We start from the raw sequence: 21,451 nt of genomic DNA on the forward strand, positions 1-21,451 counted from the left end.
AATGATCTTTTGCTTTTGTTTTGCACTAGGTCCTCAAACTCTGATGTGTATTTTACACTTAAACCACATCTTGATTTGGAGGAGACACAGTACCTTGATAGATACATTTAGCTAGTGGATACTGTATCAGACACAATAGTACTTGACTATACCCAGAAATCTCTGATATTTTAATCTCATGCTGAGTATACCACCACTAAATCTGTTTCAGAGATCTAGCTGAAAGACGGAAAGAAAGAGATTCCTAGTTGCTAGATGTAATACTTTGAACTTAACATTTTTTTTTTCCTCCCATCTTAGGTTAGCAAACTCGTCCACAAATTACCCATGGCTTGAGGATATGAATTTGAAAACCAGGAAACACTTTTGACATCTCAGGTTCAACTTCTTAACTGGCACACTGGGATATGCTGGCATCTGAATGTAATTATAGATCAACACTCATTGACAAGAGATAGGAATGAAGAAAACTGACAGGCACTTGAAAGGTAAGTACCTAAATTAAAGTCTTAATGGACTGCCAATTAAGGCAAGACAGATTTCATCAGACAGTGGAAGAGGAACTGTCTCTGCTGTCTAGAAAGGCTCAGTGGAATGTGGAATCTGTGGACCCCAGAATTACCTAAATGTCATCATTCCAATTTTCAGGTGTCATTTTTTTTTCAATGAGTAACTTTACCAAAGAAGTCTGTGCATTCAACCTACATAACAATTTATCATGCACTAGTTAACAAATTCATTGTAAGGTTTTAGGCAATACGGTATATTTTTATGATAGTTTTGAAACCTACTGGTTTTGTCTCTGTACCTTGATCATTGAACTGAAAGAATCCCGTTGTTTTCTTTCTTCGATTTTTCAGTGCTGTGAGAAGCAAGAGTTTCAGAACCCTTGTCTTTTGCATGCCCCGTACAAGCATTATGTTAGTCAAGTGCTTCGTCCTCCATAGCTATGCCTTCAGTAGGCATTTTCTTCCAGGTAACCACAGGTGATGATTTAAGTGGCAGTTTTGACATGATGTGCCCTAAATTACTACAGTTCCATTCTCTAATGTTAGTCTCATCCTCATTGCCTTTAAACCTAAAGCAGGTCAGACAGCCCTAATCCTAAAATGTTATCCTTGAGGTCTGGCTGTTTGCCACCATGTTTGGTACTGATTACTGAGTCACTCAGGTTTCAGCTGCAATTCAATGTGTTTTAACGGGAAAAAATTAATATGATGGAATCTTCAAAACAACATCATCAACAACAACAACAACAACAACAAAGCAAAGAAATTGGAACCTAAAATATTTGAGCTAGTCAAAAGAGAAGTAGAAACTAATTACATATAGCATATTACAATTGTGAGATAAGTAGATTTCCACTGATACTTAATGCTTTTCTTATTATAAATGATACATTTTTATTATAATTTAATGTAATTATATTTATTGAGCATTTTCAGGGTGCCATGAATCTTGAGATTGATATGTGTTTTATTTGTATTGTTGCACTGATCATTCAGCACCATACAATATTAGTACTTGTACAATGACTTCTTTCCCAATAAAAACATCAGGAATTTGGTGGTAAAGCCACCTGGCCAAGGTCAAACAACTGTTAGGGCTGAACCAGGGCTTGAAGCTTAGTCTCCCTATCTGAATAACCGCCCCCCCCCCCACCTTGTTTTCAACTGTCATATAATACAGTATCTCAAAATATAAAACTGCCAGCAGTATCCCAGAAGTCACTAAATTTTGATAGACTAGCCAGCACATGCAAGGCTGATATAAACAGATATTTAATATTTGTCTCTTCTGGTGCCATGCATAGGTTAATCCAAGAAGAAAAATGAAGGTCAGAACACCATTCAAGTATTTTTGACTTAGAGGCTACTTACTATTTCACTGTGACCATTGTAGATAATATTCAAAGGAAATTTCTGATGTGCATTCCTTTCCTTGCAGGGTATGCAATAGCCATGGAATATTATTTTCTTGAGATCAATTGGTTGTAGTCTTTCCTGAAAGGAGAGAAATGAACGAAGTGACCATATGTGTTCTTTTAAGATGCTTTGAATTAATTTGCAATTAATATTTTAAAACTTGAAAACCCACATACAGAGAAATGCTGATATCATAAGCATACCTCTAAACATATTATTGTAAGAAAACCCTTTACAAACTTCATCCAGATCATGGATCAGAATATTCCCTGCACTGCAGAAGCCTCCCTCTTGTCTCCTCCCAACACCACCCTGTTTTTTCAAAGGTAACCTTGTACTGTCTTCTAATTTCATAATACATTTTTCATGACTTAAAACTGTATATGAAGGAATTGTATAATGTATATTCTTTTGAATCTGGCTTCATTGATTAAGTATTATGTTATTTATTTATGTTGTTTACATCTCTAGTTAGCTGATTTACTTTGATGTACAGTATCCTACAGTACAATTACCACTATTTATCCATTCTATTCTTGATGAACATTTGGGTTGTTTTCCATTTCTGATAATTATTAATAGTATTTGGATAGGGGGGCACCTGGATGGTTCAGTCAGTTGAGCATCCGACTTCAGCTCAGGTCATGGTCACACAGTTCGTGGGTTCAAGCCCCGCGTCAGGCTCTGTTCTGACAGCTCAGAGGCTGGAGCCTGCTTCTGACTCTGTGTCTCCCTCTCTCTCTACCCTTCCCCTGCTCACGCTCTCTCTATCTCTCTCTCAAAAATAAATAAATGTTAAAAAAATAATATTTTGATAGAAATTCTCATTCATATTTTGATGAATGTGTACACACATTCCCATTGGGTATAAACATGTTCAATTTAGCCATAATATTTCTAAGAATTTTATCAACTGGAAGATTTTGACTCCCATTGACAATGTTTGAGAGTTCCTATAGATCCATATCTTCAGTAGCACTTAGCTTTGCCAGTATTTCCCTTAGAACTATTTAAGTGAGTGCGTAGCTATGTCTCATTCCTCTTTCTGAACATGCATTTACATGATTGTTAATATAGTTGAGCACCTTTTTACATATATTTTTGGCTAAGCATCTTTTGCCCATTTTTCAGTCAGGTTGTCTTTCTTGATTTACACAATCTTGTATATATATATATATATATATATATATATATATATATATATATAATATTAGCCTTTTATCAGTTATAAATCAGTGTTTTTCAAATATTATCTCACATTTAGTGACCTGCACTTCCATTCTTTTAATTTTGTGTTTTGAAGAAAGAAATTCTAATAAAGAGCATTTGGAGTAATGTTATTATCTTAGTGATAAGTGAGAGTGTAAATGTGGTTTCTAAAGAGCAGTTTTCATGAATGACTTACCTAATAAGTATTCTGAATTTGACATTTCTCTTTTATATAAGAACATTATCTACTAACTGCCCAAGGTGGCTCAGTTTCTTGACCGTAATTGGGAAGTCTCAAGGCTTTAAGTCGCAACACTTATAAAATCCAAACTGAAAAGAAATTGCTTCAATGAATACCTATATCTACTAATTCTCCTTCCCTTTGAAGATTACAATTGTTCCTATATTAGTGGTTCAAGTTGAATTTTTGTTAAAAGAAATTTCTCTTACACCCAAGAGGAATTTGTTCCCATAGCAACAGCATAATATATTTTGTTTATTCTTCTAGGCTGATAGCACTGCAGACTTTAGGTTTTGACTGATACTGATCTATTTTATTCTTCTTTGTAAGCTAAGGAATATGCATTGCTCAATTTCACAGGAGACTAGACCCTATCAATTTCCACTACTTTCACAATTTCCAACACTTCCATGTGATATTTTGAAAAGTGTGTCCCATTTCAGATTACTTCTGGGAAGTTGAGACTTTCTGTTTTCTTATAGGCTGAAAATCTTTGTGATAGTGGTGTTGTGAAATATATTTCATCTTATTCTTTCCTGTGCAGAAAACAAGTGATAAGCAATTTCTTGGTCCCTTAATCCACTCTAATTCAGATCGTAATAATATTGATTTTATGCTTTTCCTGAGCATATTATTTTATCTTTTTAAATTTAATCTTATAAGGAGGGGTGTGTGTGTGTGTGTGTGTGTGTGTGTGTGTGTGTGTGTGTTTGAATTAGAAGTTAATTCTAACGCTATTCTCTGACACCGGAAGTGAAAAGACATTTCACAGTTTTTTAGGGTGACATCAGATGATCTGAGCGTATTACAGAATTTCCTCATAGGAAAGATTTCCTTTCACTTCAGTCACTTGAAAAAGCCAATATTATAACATTAATTAACCAGAATCATGAATCAGAATAGGAGACAGAAACACAATACAAAGCAAGTATCAATCATGGCATAGTTGTTTCATTCCCTGCCAGAGTTCTCAGTTTCTTAAATGGTAAATCAATCATACATGTTTGAAATGAATTATAAAGGAGGAAGAAGATTATTAAAGTGTATTGCATATTTTGACAGCAATTCCACGATTAACCTTTAGTTTTACAAATAAGCCTCTCTTCAATGAGATCATTGCACAATGTTACACAACACATAAAATGAGAATTTAGAATTCAGACACTGTCTTGTAAGACAACGGATCCCACACATGATGTTGTCAGTCCCCTCGAGGCCTTTTGAGGTGATCTTGAACATGGTATTTGACCAGATTTTAGGAATTCTGTGGACGATGTAGTTGATCCTTACCATGACTAGAATCTGATACTTCTACATACTGTTGCTGGAACACTCACACAACAAATCAATATTTTCTTTATACAATACAGTTATGTTTGTGTGAATTAATAGTACATCTAAATTATATCAGTTAGTTTAAGAAGATTCTTGATATCAGGACAAGGCAGAGGCAGGTCATGAATCCCCCCTTATTTGTTGTTGCTGTTTTAGACTTAATTTTGGGGGGCAGTTTTAAGTTCACAGCATAATTGAAAGAAAGGAAGGTATAGAGATTTCCTATAACCCCTCTGCCCCTACACATACATAGCCTCCCCCATTATGTACATCCCCCCCCCCCAGAATGGTACATTTAAGACTGATGAACCTACACTGATACATCATAATCACCCAAAGCTCTTAATTTACATTACTGTTCACTCCTTGAGCTATATATTCTGTGGTTCTGGACAAATGTATGATGGCATGTGTCCATCATTATAATACCATGCAGAGTGTTTTCACTGCCCTAAAAATCCTCTGTGCTCCGCTTCTTTACCTCCCTCACCCACCTCCAACAACCACTGATCTTTCCAGTCTCCATAGGTTTGCCTTTCCCAGAATGTCATACAGTTGGAATGATACAATATGTAGCCTTCTCAGATTGCCTTCTTTTACTTATTAATATGTATTTGAAGTTAATCCCTGTCTTTTTATGACTTGATAACTCATTTATTTTCAGTGCTGAATAATATCCCACTGTTTGGATGTTGCACAGTTTATTGATCCATTCACCTACTGAAGGACATTTTGGTTACTTCTAAGTTTTGCCAGTTATGGATAAAACTGCAATAAACATCTGTGGATAGGTTTTTGTGCAGACATATGAATTTCTTTTTAAAATATTTGCTGTAGCCTACATTCCAATTTAAAAGGCTACTTCTTATACATACTTTTGTGGGAGGGCTGGGTCATTGGGGTAGAGAATTGTTAGTATGTAGTGTGTAATACTGAAATATTAGAGAAACTGAAGATTGGTGAATGAGAACCAATTGCTAATGAAGTTAATCCTGCAGTCATCTTATCAGGTAGGCATCAAGATTAATTGTCATAAAATTTTACATTTAGTAAAATTTATGCTTTTCCAAGAGGTGGTCGCAGTACAAATAATAAAATCAAAAACTAGTGATGTGGCAGGTAGAAAATAAGATGGCCCTCATGACCTTTGCCCTGCTGTATTATTCCTGTGCTTATATTGTATTATATGGCAAAAGATAGATTTTCTCAGTGAGCCTAATGTAATTACTCAATTCTTTTAGAAGCAGAGTTTTCTCTAGCTGGTGACAGAAATCAGAGATGTTCTAAGTGTGTAAGATTCAGTGCACTCTGCTGGTTTGAAGAGAGGGGTGGACTCACAAGAACAAAGATAGGCAGCTTATAGATGCAAAGAAGAGACCCCAAATGACAAACATCAAAGAAATGGTATTTCAGACCTATAACCACAAGCAACTGAATTGTTCCAATAATCATATTATGCTCTGAAGAAGATTCTTCCCCAGACCATCCATATATAAACCTAGCCCACTCCATAATTTGACTTTAGCCTTCTATAACTGGAAAACAGAAAACCCAGCTAACTACCGAACTTACGACTTACAGAAGTGTTGTTGCAGGCTGCTAAATTTATGGGAATTTGTTGCACACCAGTAGAAAATTAATACAATTTTCATACCTGGAAATGGGTACTGCATTAATGAGTTCCTTAAATATGAAAGTTTTTTGGGGAAATGGTCAGCATGGAGAGACTGGAAAAAATATTTATTTTTTAAAGTTTATTTAGTTTTGAGAGAGACAGAGTGAGAGACAGAGTGTGAGTGGGCGGAAGTGGCAGAAGAGGGAGACAAAAAGTCAAAGCAGGGTCCAGGCTCTGAGCTGTCAGCCTATATAGCTCTGTGTATGGCTCGAACTCACGAAAAGAGCCGTGAGATCATGACCTGAGCCGAAGTCAGACACTGAACCGACTGAGCCACCCAGGAGCATGATAACAAGATTATATTTCCTTGAACAAATGGTTACTAGAAATAGGGCACTAAAGACATTGATGTTGAGGGGTCGGAAGGAAGTTAGATGCACGTTATTGGAAACTTGAAGGAAAGGAAAGATCCTTTGACCTCTGCCTCTGAGATCAAACCACCTTCTCTCTGACTCTGATGCTCCTGCCACCCTTATTTAAGGATTTCTGTGATAACATTGGGCGCGTTTCGATTAGCCAGGATGACCTTCCCATCAGAAAACCTTTAACAATCAAATTTCCATTGTCCTTTTTTCCATATAAGCTAATATATTCAGTTTCCAGATATTAAAACATGGACGTGTTTTGTGGGTGGGTGACATTCAACCTATAGCAATATACCTTCTGGCCCTCAAAGATTCACATCCATCCCCAATATTCATACAAAGTAACTTCAACCCACCCCCAATATTCCTCAGAAGGCTCAACCCATTACACCATCAACTCAAGGTACCAACCTCATCTAAATCTCATCCGCTTCAAAGTCCCAAATTTCATTATCTAAACAAATTAATTCAGGTTTAGATAAAGTTCTGGATATAATCCATCCTGAGGCCCAAGTCCTCCATATCCCTTGACCTGTGAATCTAGAAAACAAGTCATTAACTTGAAAAATACAATGTTGGAACAGGCATGGGAAATTCCCATTCAAAATTGGAGAAAACTGAAAGAAAAAAGGAGTCATGAGTCCTGAGCAATTTTGAAACCCAACCTGGAAACATCTGTTAGGACTCTTATTTTTTCAGCTTTATTGAGATATGACTGATAAATAAAATTCTTGCTCTGAGATCTCAGAATAGAGGCCATCCTGGTGACATCTTGACTTTAACCCTGTGAGATCCTAAGCAAAGTACTCAGCTAAGCTTGCCAGAATTCTGATCTAAAGAACTGTTAGATTCTGGAGAATTTTATAGTGACTTTTAGTAAGGATCTTTTTTTTTTTTTTGTAAATGTTTATAATGTAATGTTTTGCAATGTTTATAAATGTCTATTTAATAACCTGTCTCAGAGTTTTATTAGGTTTATCATTTATAGGTTGCAGAATATGTTTTCTTATTTCTAAAATAAAATTTTAAAAGAACTGTAACAAAATAAAAGAGTATTGTTTTAGCCCACTTGATTTCTGTTAATTTTGTTATGCAGAAATTGAAAATTAATATATGGGCAATAAATGACATGTTTTAGTGACATCTCGGATACCATGGTCATATAGCACCCACTTTGGGTATTCCTCTCAGGGAATCATTCTGATTCCAAAGTATCATTCTGTAAATCATAATAGAGTTTGAAAAGTCTCATGAAAATGTGGTTTCAAAATATTCTTCAGTGTCTTTGATTTAGTATCTGGCTGTTATATAACTGTATAACCAGTTTGTTGCGAACTGCTGTGGTGGGAGGCAGGGTATAAGATGTCATTGAAGAGGATAGAAATATTCAACATCAGTGGCATAGATACTGGTAATTCCTAGAAGACTTGCACTCACCCTCCGCTATAAAATGATATTTCATTAGTTAGGGAATTTTGAGTGAATTACTGTTTACTAAAAGCCAAGAGAGAAAGTCAGCTCAAGGTCTCAAAAAAATAATTCTATAATCCTTGTTCAGAGAGTTAATCCTGATGAACATTAAAGATATATGCCAGGGATATTGGGGAACGATATATTGCTATAACTCAATGGATGGTAATGATAATTGTGTTTCATGTAAAAATGATGTTGGAGACAAAGAATTGAGAACAATAATAATGTACCAAAATTTAACTTAAAGAATAATTTTGAGTTTCTCCAAATATAACTTAATAAAGTATAATGGAGTTCCAAGAGTTAGCCCTAACCTCTATTGAATTTTTTTTAAAATGCCTATTTAAGATAGTTGGAGAAATGCAGTGTCTGAGTAAGAATTTAGTATAGCCGCAAAAGATTCTGAAAACCCATTGAGATTCACAATACCAGGGCTCTTTTTTACATATAAGAAATTTCTGAAACTAACCAGTGGTGATGTTTTAGTATTTTCTATTTAAAATCTATTTGAAGTATATAGATTCTGTTAATTTATTTACTTTTTTCAGGAAGTTATTAAAATAATCTAACACCTTAAAACTACAATCTTTATTTGGAATAAAATATCTCACACTGCTCATATGTTAAACTGTTGAGTTTTAAAGGAATATTAACAAATCATTTATAGAAGATTAAAGAAAGTTTTAAGAAGTTATTAAAAGTAAATTTTGTGTTCTTTAATCATTCTGGTTTTACAGTAAAATATAATTAGAGTTACTTCCTGAAAAAAAAAGGCTAATAATATAACCTGTAAATACTAAACTTAATGCAGTAAAATTGAAGAGATGCAATTAATGGATTAAAGGGATTTGAAGAAATTAACAATTTGTCAATAAAATCAACAAATAGCTCCCCCCCCATTAGATCATATAAATATTAGACTAATAATGCTACTGCCTGTTACCTTTAAAAATAAATCTCAGGTTGGGGCACCTGGGAGGTTCAGTCGGTAAAGTGGCTGACATCCGCTCAGGGCATGATATCAGGTTCGTGGGCTTGAGCCCCGCTTGGGGCTCTGTGCTGACAGCTCAGAACCTGGAACCTGCTTCAGATTCTGGGTCTCCCTCTCTCTCTGCCCCTCCCCCACTTGGGCTCCGTCTCTCAAAAATGAACAAACGTTAATTTGTTTTTAATAAATAAAAAGTAAAATTAAATCTCAGGTTAAACCAGAAAGGCAACATGTTAGTGTGTTACAGTTTATGAAAAATCACTTTGTGATAAAATTCTGCTTCAGACCCTATTGTCAGTGATGTACATTTATACACATTTGACTGGATTGACTATGTTACTCAGTGAAACACATGACTGACTAGACTTTTTTCGAGGTAATGTACAAAATAGCATAGTTAAAGAACCTTCAAGAATACTTGATTCTTAGTAGCTTTAACTATTAGATCTGTTAAGTTTTCCTCCCTTAAAAATAAAAAGAATCCATAGTACTCCTCTTTATTATGGCCAATCTAGTTAGGTAATATATCTTTGAAAAAAATAGGCACATTTCACATCACCTCTCTCTCTCTCATCTCTGTATCTATCTCTATGTCTACCTGTCACTGTCTCTTTTCTTTCTTGCATTGTTCTTAAAGAAAAGTGACAAAACTACTTTTTTTAATTAAAAAAATCAATTCCAGTAAGTTGGTAGTAATTATAATAGCTTCTGATAATGGGAAGTTCATATAATAAACAATAACAAATTATCATTATTTATCAATCAAATACAAAATAAAATTTATTGGAACTAGAATATTTCCTATACACAAAATTTTATTATGCTCAGTAATTAATATAATCATACTATGCTGATCTCATTAAAACTGAAATTTTTTTACATATATGTGATAAATGCATTCCAAAACATTTAAGTGATAAAAGAAAGGAAATTAATCTTTCATAAAAACAAAAGTGCTTACTTAATATATTATATAATAATATCAGGATATATTATTAGCAGAAAAAGCACGTATATGTTTTCTACTGTGAAATTATTAGCTTTCATTGAGTGACTCGTTTAATATAAATTGTTTAGGGTAATGGATTCTACTATTTCCACTGAAAATGCACTGTGAGCTTAACTATTACTTCTCACCTAGACTTAAAGGGAAAAAGCTATTTACTTGAGTTAGAATATATTAACCTGAAGCACTGTGCTTTGGAAGAGAATATGTAAAACTGTTTTATGAATTGGTTGAAACTGATGGCATTAAGTTGTAATCTTATATTAAATATATGTTTATAGAATGGGAATGACTTAGATATTTGTTCTAGGTCAAGAAATTTTCTGATAATTATGTATCAGAAAAAGTTACCTCCTTTTTACTTAGATCTTCTATGGTATGGTGGGATGAAGAAGCATTATAGCCTAACAAAGGTAAGCACGAGTTCCAGTCAGAAATTACTTGCGTTGGAATCTCACCTCTTCCACTTAGTGGCTATGTGATCAGGGACAGATCCGAGTATCTCTTCAGAAGGGTCTCTTTCAGCTCTATTGTCGCTCTCTTATTTCTTAACATGTTTAAACAAAGAGACTTGCATTTCCGTTTGACAGTGGATTCCACATATTTTGTTGCTGATCCTATTCATAAGTTAGTATGTATGAAAAAAATCCTTGGAACTATGCCTGGCATGGAGTGGCCATTAATTCAACTCTCAAATTCCTCAAGTTCTGAATATGTTTACTAGGAAGTCAGTTACATATATTGCTATTATAAGGCACTTGGTACTTTTTATTCCTGAGTACAACGTGCCTCTAATCTCCTGTGTTGTTAACAAATTATTGCTCATCAACATCCTCTTTCAGTAGCTACTGTATTAATGCAAGTAATCAACTTGTTAATATGAATACTTTTGGATTACAAGAAACAAATTTTAATTTCATTTCTTATTTGTCAAACAGTACTCCTTGCTTAACTATTTGTGTGAGTTGTGTGTGTGTGTGTGTGTGTGTGTGTGTGTGTTTATATTTAAATGCAAAGTAAATCCAGGAGGATTTAAGTTGTTAACCTGAAAGATGTTTCCCAGTGAATGACAAAAATGTTAGTATATCATTATTAGGACTCTTACTTTACCTCTTAATCTTTTAATCATCTTCAAATTCTTAAACTAATACTTCTGGGATTTTTTTTGTTATGAGAGTAGAAAGAAAAGGCACTCAGTCTTTCTGATTTGTGTCTATAAATAGTTAATTTTCTTCATTAAATTTAAGACCTGTAAGAGCAATAAATATGTTAATTTTGTCATTGCTGAAATATTTATGTTTATTTATTTACAAATAATAATAGATCAAGGAGTATTTGGGGATGAATAAATTGGTGTACTGAAGACAAAATGTAGGGGCACTTGGCTGGCTCAGTCTGTAGAGCCTGTGAGTCCTGATTGCGGGGTTGTAAGTTTGAGCTCCACATTGGGTATAAAGATTACTTAAAAAAATAAAATCTTAAAAAACAAGAAAAGAAAATGTAGATTATCTATCAGCCAGACCAGGTTTTCTGGATGGAACTCCTCCAATCACATATCCTCACCTTCAATATGGCACATAGCAAGCCTTTTCAAGCTTCATTCACTGACTTTTCTTCAGTTCAGTAGTATTTTCTTCCATTATATCAGTGGTCATTGTTTTTAGCACATTTGTTCTAAATTTCCATTAAAAATCCCCATTGTTTAAAGATTTCAGCTTTATTTGTTATGGGAAATTGGCTACATAAAAGTGTTGGAAGAAACTGTTGGTGGAGCCAAAGGAGAAAGGGGATTATGAAAGAGTAGAAGGCAGGAGGAGCTCCGTACGTGCCTTGGCTCAAACACATGACTTGCATGTGTCCCTCAGATTCTGGACAGTCAGCCACTCTCACTCTCACTGGTTGGGTTGGAATAGCACTGGTGCTGTCGAGGAGGAAACCAGTGGGCTGATGTTGCTGAAGACCACTGCGGCCTCTGCCTGCTGCTGTTGTTCCTGGAAGATCAATCAGGAGCAGAAATTGAAAAGAAATGGAAGGAAACCATGAACCAAAGAAATCATTTTCTTTGATTACAGAAAAAAAAAAGCCATTTTTTGTCCTTTTCCCTGTTAATTTGTCATTTTTCCTCTCTTTAGGTTCACATATTTTCCTTTGGTTCACAGAATGCTTCTTACTCAATATTTTGTGAATGTTTCTCAAGTTTTATTGAAAATTAAGTGACTTTTATGTAATAATCGAATTTCTAGGTTTGGGAGCCTGGATCTCATTAAACAGATCATTCCTGACATCCTTTGAAGTCCCTTTGTAGGCCATTAGATAGGTCATCAAATAATCAAGTATAAAGTAGAGAAGAAAAACATTCTGTGGTAGTGAGCACTCTATGGAGAATTAAAATAATGATACAATACATAGTGGCTTGTTAGCTATCCTAGATGAGGCAAAGAGGAAAGACTCTCTGAGAAGCTAATATTTTATCTATTGTTTGGGGGACAGGAAGGATCCAGATATTCAAAGACAGAGGTACAGATTATCTTAGGAAAAGAGAAGAACAATTGGAAATATCAGAAAGCAAGAACAAGAAAAAAAAAGAAAAGAAAACTGGCATTCTCAGATGACCAAAAGAAGGTTGATGTGCCCATGTAGGGGTTAGGTGACCTTAGGACTTTAACCAGTTTAAAGAATCATTTTCATTTAAATATGATGAAAACTCATTGTATTTAAGCAGAGGAATGGCTTAATAAAAAAAAAAAAACAGACTGGAGTTTCCATTGATTTAGAATACAGTAAAAGTAATGAAATATCACTTACAATACTAGGTTATCAAAAGAGTGTGGCTTAACTTGCAAGCTTTCTCTTCTGCTTCTAGGGAAAACGTCTGTCATGCTATATATAAGTTGCTCTATGGAAAACCCTGTGTTGTGTGGAATAGAGAGAGCCCACTGGCCAGTAGTGATGAACTGAGGCCCTTAGTACCACATCCCGAACTGAATTCTACCAATAATTATGTAGATGATTTCAGAATTAACCTCAGTTGAGCCTTAGACTTGAACTCAGTTAATGTCCCCTGTTAAGATTTCAGATGAAGCTGTAGCTCTGGCTAAAAGCTTGACTAGAGTCTCATGAAACTCTGATTCAGAGGCACCAAACTAAGTCACACCTGCGTTCCTGATTCACAGAAACTAGGATAGAGTACATTTTTAAACCACAGTGTTCTGATTTAATCGTTTTGTTGATTAAATCATGCATATCAGCAGTGTGTATGTATGTATGTATAAAGATTTGAGATTTAATATAGTGGCATATTGGGATAAAACAGTGTATATAAGTGTACTACATCTAAATTTTGGAAGTTCTTTGTAAAAATATGATTGAAATATCATTAGCCTTAGTTAATTCAAATGATGAGGTTACCACATTTCTCATGAACTCGTAATTTATTGAGTGGTCAGGAACTTTTGATGTGCCCCTGGTTAGAAAGTATTACTGTATCAGTCAGTTTCAAGTTTCATTTCTGGATACATGAAATGGAAAATTTTTAAGTATTTCAGAACTGGCAATGGGTTTATATGTTAAGGTATAAATAAAGATTATGATTTTCTTTATGCATGAAAATATAATAAAAGAATGCTAGGTGAATATAGAAACCAAAAGAGAAAGGAAAACTTTGAAGATGAAGGAGACAGTTTATAGCATAAGCATGACAAAAAGAAGCAGACAGATAGCAGTAAGCAGTCATATTAATAGTGGAACATTATTGGAAAGATTTATTAACTGCTGCAGTTACTTATTGGCTTAGAATGGCCTTAAATCTTCCAGGACTTGTGACTTGTATGTATGGTCTATGGACTTTGAAAATGTTATCCCTTAAAGGAAGTTTTGAACTGAATACAATACAGGTCACATAAATAATTTAATTTTTCTAAGAGCCACATTAAATAAATGGAACAAGTAGAATTTATTTTCATATATTTTATGTAATGTGTTTTTCCAAAACATTATCATACCAATATGTAAGCAACATAAAACTTACTGATTGAGATGTTTTATATTCCTTTTCTTCCCCAAACTAATGTGTATTATAGCATACCTCAACTCAGACTAGTCGTATTTGAAGTACATAATATTTACTTGTGGCTAGTGGCTACCACAGCTTAGCCCTGTATACCATTCTACACATGTTTTAAATAAAATCACACACATATCATTTATTATGACTGAAGTTTGTTTCTTGGAAACAAAAGAGCCTACCTAAAATATAAATCAACTATAGCTAATTGAGTTCATGTGGATTATTAAAAAAAAACCTGGGTTATATTTTAGGACCTGTGTTTTTGAACATTTTTGTAAATTACTTGATTAAAGATGAAACACAATAAACTGTTAATAAAATTTCCCATGAAAATGAGAATGTGAGGATGATTCCAAATCAGAATTCCTAAGGGTTCAACAAGACTACATTACATCTACCAAGTCCATATTAGGTAGGAACAACTGTAAAGCTCCAAATTAATGTTTAAACTGAGCTTTATAATGCAGGACAGGAAAAGGCATAGCTTATGATCATCATTTAGAGCAAACACAGAAGTGTTAGCTGATGTAAAATTATGATAATCTAGCAATTTTATGGTTACAGTTCCCTTGGTAACAGTAAGAATAGCTGGAGAGAAATCATGACGATAGCTCTGGCTGATCTAGACAGACCGTATCTGGAAGGGAGTTCTCGGTTTTCACTGAGACACATTAAGGAAGATTTGAAAGCTGGATAGTGGAGTAACTAGCCTAGAGTAGGACTCAAACCACATTTAAAGATAAATGAATACAGAAACTGCAGATGTCCTACCCGCAAACGGGTAGGCAGTGTGTGTGTGCTTTGGGTGAGGAGGGCTGAGAGGGGGCCGGCAGCATCTGAATGAACAGGAAAGAGATGGAGGATTTCTGCTCTCTTTAGATATTTCAAAGAATTATATTTGAAAGCAAGTAAGTGTCCTGCAACTCAGAAGAGACAAATGGGACCACTGGTACAAATATGTAAGACTTTAGCCATATTTATCTTAAATCTATCCCCATAAGGAATTTGGTCTTTCAAAGCAGTGATTATCTGATTGCTGTGTTACAGCAAAAAAAAATAGATGATTCTTGGGCTAGACTTAAAAAGGATCCCTATGTGATTCTTTGAAATGCATACATTTTGGCCTTCTGATAATTAACTATAGGAGGAGAAATTTAAACAAAACGGATTTAAGTATCTACAAAGTAAACATCCAATACCCAGAAATAAAACCTGACATGATCTTAGTTTCTAAGTATTCATTTCTAGTGTTATCTTTATACAATTAAAAAATATATAAATGTGAATGTATTTTATGCAATCTTTTATTATAAAAGAGAATTATACTGTATGTACTTCTTATGTTACCCTTTTTAGTCTAAGTTACTTCTCTCCAGATCAGTAACTATAGGTCTAAAACATTTAAACAGGTAAATAATATTCTAAAATACAGAAGTGTCACAATATATTTAATCATTTCACTATCAAAAGACATTTATACTTACTCAGCTTTCATAAACTGTAAGCAAACATTCTTTTATACCTGTGAAAGATTACTAGAAGTGGAATTGCCTTGTCAAAAAATAAAATTTCTATAGTATTGATGTGATATATTTACTTAAAAATGCAAATTAATACATTTACAAAGTGGCTTTCATATAGGGAACACATCCATAAAAAAGGAACATACAAGCAAAAAATAAATCCTAAATTGTTAGATTTCAAAGGACCTGAAATTTGTTAATATTTCTTTTTCTCCGTTGAAAGATTATGGCTTACCAAACACACAAACACATAAACTTACACCTTGATTTCAAATAAAAAATATTCATAAATATCTTGAACCTTTATTCAAAATTTGAAAAAGAACAAAAACTCTATCTTAAACATGTTGATTTATATTATATTTCTTTAAACTGAAAAATTCAGGTTTATAAAACTAGTTTCAGAAGAAAAATCTCTTTAAAACATATCATGCACTTTTTTTTCCTACTGTAAAATATAATATCACTTTAGATTGACCCTGAATACACTGGGTATAACAACCTAAAATAAAACATAAAATTGGATAAATATTTTCCCCTGACATATATTTAATACACAAATCATTTAATAGGGTTTGGAATCAGTACTTAAATGTGTCTTCTTTCAACTCTCTTATATTCATGCTATGCTTATTTTTATTTTTATGACATAAGTTTCCTTTCAATATCAAAAAAAATTGCTGTTCTCCTACGTTTAATTCTATACAGATTTTAGGACAAGTCAATTCCAATCAGGATTGCTCCATAATCCCTGAGCTCCCATACACTGTTGAATTATCTTTCTAAGTAGTCTCTGCTGCCTCATTCAGAAGCATTTTAAATTATGTAAGACCTGTTTCAATTACTCAGAACATTTTACAAGTGATTTCAGGGCCCAATTTTATGGTATTATTAAAATGTAAGGTATTTCTGTTTGAACAGTTTAAGTTCCATGTCTCTGTGTTAAAATACTGAGCATACCTGTTAATAGACAAAATTTTTGATATACAAAACTGCAGAGCCTTTAAATGGGCAGCTTAATTTGTCCTGTCAAAAAATAAGTCTATCTGGATAGTCTGTAAAGATTGTGCTTGAGCTGTTTTAGCAAAATTTATGTACAAAGTTGGGCAAAAATTCCCATTTATCTTTAAAATATAAACAATATGTATCTAAAATATCCAGGAAATTGTGATATCCTCCATTCAAAAATTATTTATTTATTTAAATGTTTCTATAATTTCACTCAAACAAGGAACTTTAAAGTACAATATTTTAAATGTTCTGTACCTAGGAAAATTATCTTTACAAAAACAAGTTATTAAGAATATAAGCTTATATAATTGAGGTGCATAAGTAACAGTAAGAAAGCAATCCAGTTAAAAAACAAGCAAAACGTGTGAATAGACGTCTTACCTGTGAATATAATAGAGGTAAACAACTATATGAAAAGATGTTCAAATTCATATATCATGAGTTACAAATTAAAGCAATGAGATGCCGTGGTGTCCCCAGAGTGACAAAAAATACAAAAATCTGATTAACACCAAATGCTGACATGGATGTGGAGTCATTTGTTGCTGATGGGAATCCAATAGCTACTTTGCTGTATAGTCTGGTGGTTTCTTAACAAATCTTAACTTAGCCTACCATATAGACATACCAGTCACATCCCTAGATGTTTCTAGTAATTTCCGGCAAATGAGTTACACAGTTATGTCCACACAAAACCTTCACGACGCATGTTTATGTCAGCTTTATTCATAACTTCCACAAACTGTAAGCAACAAATAGGTGAATGGATAAACAAACTGTAACACATTTATTCATTTGAATATTATTCAGCAGTGAAAAGATATGAGCCATCAAGCCACAAAGACACATGGAAGAACATTACATAGATATTGCTAAGTGAAAGAATCCACTGTGAAAAGTTTACATACTGCACAATTTCAACTACATGACATTCTGGATAAAGTAAAACTATGGAGACAATAAGAAAATATCTTTGGTTGCCAGAATGTTGGGAGGAAAGCAAAAGTGATAAGCAGGTGAAAGATAGTCCATATTCAGGGAAGTGAGACTATTTTGTATTATACTGTAAGAATGAATGCATGGCGTTATGCTTTTGTCATAGCCCAAAGAAAATAACACAAAATGTAAACTCTAATGTAAACATATGGACTTTAGTTAATAATAACATAAATACCATGTCATAAATTTTAACAAATATACCACACTAATTCAAGATGTACAAAATAACTATGTGAAGGTCATTAGTGATAACCACACTAATGCAAAATGTAAAGATAACTATGTGAAAAAACAACTAGGTGAAGGAATATAGTGGGAGAGGTATATGGGAACTCTCTGTACTTTCTGCTCATTATTTCTGTAAAAGTTATTCTGAAAAAATAAAATATATTAAGTTTTTAAATGCTATGCACCATAATATAGATTTGACCATGTTACTGTGGATGTTCATAGGAAAAGTGGTAAAATGTTACTTATAGAAAATAATTTTCTTATTTAAAAATGAAAAATGAGTAAAGAAAAAAATTTCACAACGGATTTTGTGAACTCTTCTGGAAAATACAAGAGCAAAAATAGGAAAATCATGAACAAGATTATATTTTTTGAATCACGAATAGCCTTTTGAAGAAAACCTCATTATTATGTTATTTGTTGTCCTCACTAAAATTCTGGGGAACTGGGGATAATCAATCAGCAAAATGAGTGAAATATTTTTATTTCTTTTTATCTTAGGAATCATCTTAATGACTCCTAAAATCATGGCTACATCAGTTTCTCTGAAGCAGACTGTATTTTATCTGCTATACCTAGAAAAAAAATAGAAATTTCAAAATGCCCAGAAATAAGGGTGCTTGATAGCTCAGTTGGTTAAGGGTCTGACTCCTGATTTCACCTCAGGTCATGATCTCATGGTTGTGAGATCCAGCCCTGGGGGGCTCTACTTTGGGCATAGAGCCTGCTTAAGATTCTCTTTCTCCCTCTTCCTTCCTCTGCCCCTCTCTTGCTCACATGTGCACCCACATCCACTCTCTCCCTCTCAAAAAATTAAAATATATTTCCTATATTAAAAAAATAACACTTCAGAAATAGAAGTCAATAATATATTTTTGTGTGTTCTTTATAATCTATCAAATGTTCAAACCACAGGCAATATTGAGTCTGACTGTAATGTACAGTGCTCTGCCTGAGGATGGAAATCTTCAGCTACCTAGGCAGCCTGAAGCCCCATGGCCAATGTTACTCTGTGGGGGCCTGGGAGTGGTGGGAGATACATCTGCCTGCAGACTAATAACCACTTTAAGGAGTGCAGGACAAGATTTGATAAAGGAGAGATCTTCAGACACCTTTATGTGTTTTCCATGGCCAACATGGTAAAACAGTGACTTCCTTTTTCCTTAACATGGGGTAAAACAGGGGCATGTGTCTTCATAAACTATGAAAATGATAAGGAAGCTCATGGGATTCCTGCCAGACAAGGGAGGGGTAGAGATTTTAAGCAATGGATTTATATAATTCTTTCAGAGTACAGATAAATGAACTTTACAAAGACCTTTGACTAACTGCTTAAAAATACTCCTGTGTACCTTGAAGAAGAAAAAATTATTATGTGGCTATGTCATATCATCTCTAGTGGCTGTCCAAAAATGCACAAAAATGAGGAAATACACATTCGCCTTCATTATGATGCTGATGCTGCATAAATTTGGAAAAATACATGAGTAGGCATAATGTCACTATGCAAAGCCAAAATATCCAAAAGTGTCTACTAAAGGTTAATGTATTACATATATAATAGAAAAATAGAAAATACAGTAAACACACATATTCCCTTTTTTTTTCTGCCTAATATATAGTTCACTTTTATACTTCTTTGATTTTTTAAATTTCTGGGGTTTTTTGATATTTAAGACAATAAATCAGATCACTAGAAATAGGAAAAAATAGGAGTATTTTGTTGCTTTCCGGAATGGCAGAAAGAGAACTATTTAATCATTATCAAGTTCCATTAATGAATACGAATATTCATTAATATTAAATGAACATCGTCAATTTAATCCCCTATTTGGGGATCGCAATGGGAAAATCATAATTTAGATTAAACTGTTGGTTAGACTCTTTGATTTTTACATAAGGAAATGGACTTTATGAGTTAGTTGAACGTGGAGTCTAACCATTCTTGACAATCTAGAATTAATTATTCAGTAATGACATGAAAAACATTTTCCTGTAATCAAATTATCTTGAAGGTACCAAAAAATTGCTTTAAGTAGTGATTTGAGGAACTTGGTTTGGTTAAGCTTCCGACTTCGGCTCAGGTCATGATCTCATGGTTCTTGAGTTTGAGCTCCGCTTAGGGCTCCATGCTGGCAGCTCAAAGCCTGGAGCCTGCTTCGGATGCTGTGTCTTCCTAGCTCTCTGCCCCTCCCCCACTCATGCTCTGTCTGTCTCTCTCTCAAAAAAAAAAAAAAAAAAAAAAAGTGATTGAGGCCATTTTCTTAGAGCTCTGATGTAACTTACTACAAGAAATAACTTTCTGAAAACTACTTAGTTTTTTACTTTAGAGATACATTTCCAATATCACTTCTGATACTCAATGAACTCAGTATGAGGTCTGTTTAAGAAATGGTTTTCACAGCTAAAGATCAGTATAATTGTATTTCCTTTAAGGTGATAATTATAGTATCTTTGTCCAAATGACATATGTTGTCAACTGTTGACAGTTAACTTGTAAGCAAAGTGTCAGGAGCTCGTAGGATATGGAGTATATTAAATAGAAATATAAAAAACAAATTATTTTTCAGGGTTATCTATCATAGAGAATATTTTGCACTCTTTGTGAAAGAAGCATCCTGAAATCTGAAGCTACCTTTTTGCCTGCTAACTTAGAATGATTGAAAGAAAATCTCCTGAATAGTCCAAATAAAGTTGCTCTTGTTAACATGACTTTTTTTAGGTCGAATCCAGATATTTTAATTTTCTCTCCTTCTCTCTCATGATAACTGTGAAGAGACTGGTCCAGTATAGACAGAGGTCTTTTGATGGGTTAGGGCTAACAGAAATTAGTTTTCACACTTACGAAGATAAAATGCAGTTTGCAAGCTGAACTCTACTGGAATGTTGAGGTCAAAAAGCTAACAATTCAGAGTGGAATATTTAAAACTGAGGGTGATTATGTTTTCGCTGTGCAGAAGCTTTTCAACTGATGTGGTCCCACTTGTCTATTTTTTCTTTGGTATCTGTGCTTTCTATGTCATACCCAAGAAATCATTGGCAAAGCTAATGTCAAGAAACTTTTCTGGTCTGTTTTGTTCTAGTGGTTTACATTTTCCTATCTTACGTGTGAGTTTTTAATCTGTCTTGAATTGATTTTTACACATAGTATAATACAGGGATCCAATTTCATTTTTTTTCACATGGATATTCAGTTTTCCTAACATCATTTGTTGAAAAGACTCTACTTTTGATATTGTATATTCTTGGCATCCTTGTTAAAGATCAGTTGACCATACATGCGTTATGTTTATTAAATTATTATTATTAGGCATATATGCCTAAGTTTATTTCTGGGCCCTCTATTCTGCTCAATTTGTCCATGTGTGTCTTTATGCCAGTGCCATACTGTTTTAATTACTATA

At 33.8% G+C, this 21,451-nt stretch overlaps 1 long non-coding RNA gene across 2 annotated transcripts in view; it reads left to right on the forward strand.

The window, feature by feature from the left end:
- Positions 1-12,812, forward strand: part of LOC109264174 (uncharacterized) — a 113,923-nt gene extending 101,111 nt beyond the window's left edge. For both annotated transcript variants that reach the window (XR_002078626.2, XR_008420853.1), the window contains exons 2-3: positions 301-488; positions 12,708-12,812. This is a non-coding gene — a long non-coding RNA (uncharacterized LOC109264174). The remainder of the gene's footprint in view (positions 1-300; positions 489-12,707) is intronic.
- The last annotated feature ends 8,639 nt before the right edge of the window (positions 12,813-21,451 follow it).

The sequence above is a fragment of the Panthera pardus genome, unplaced genomic scaffold, assembly GCF_024362965.1.
Source record: "Panthera pardus isolate Hobbes unplaced genomic scaffold, ASM2436296v1 HiC_scaffold_1, whole genome shotgun sequence".
Lineage (NCBI taxonomy): Eukaryota > Metazoa > Chordata > Mammalia > Carnivora > Felidae > Panthera > Panthera pardus.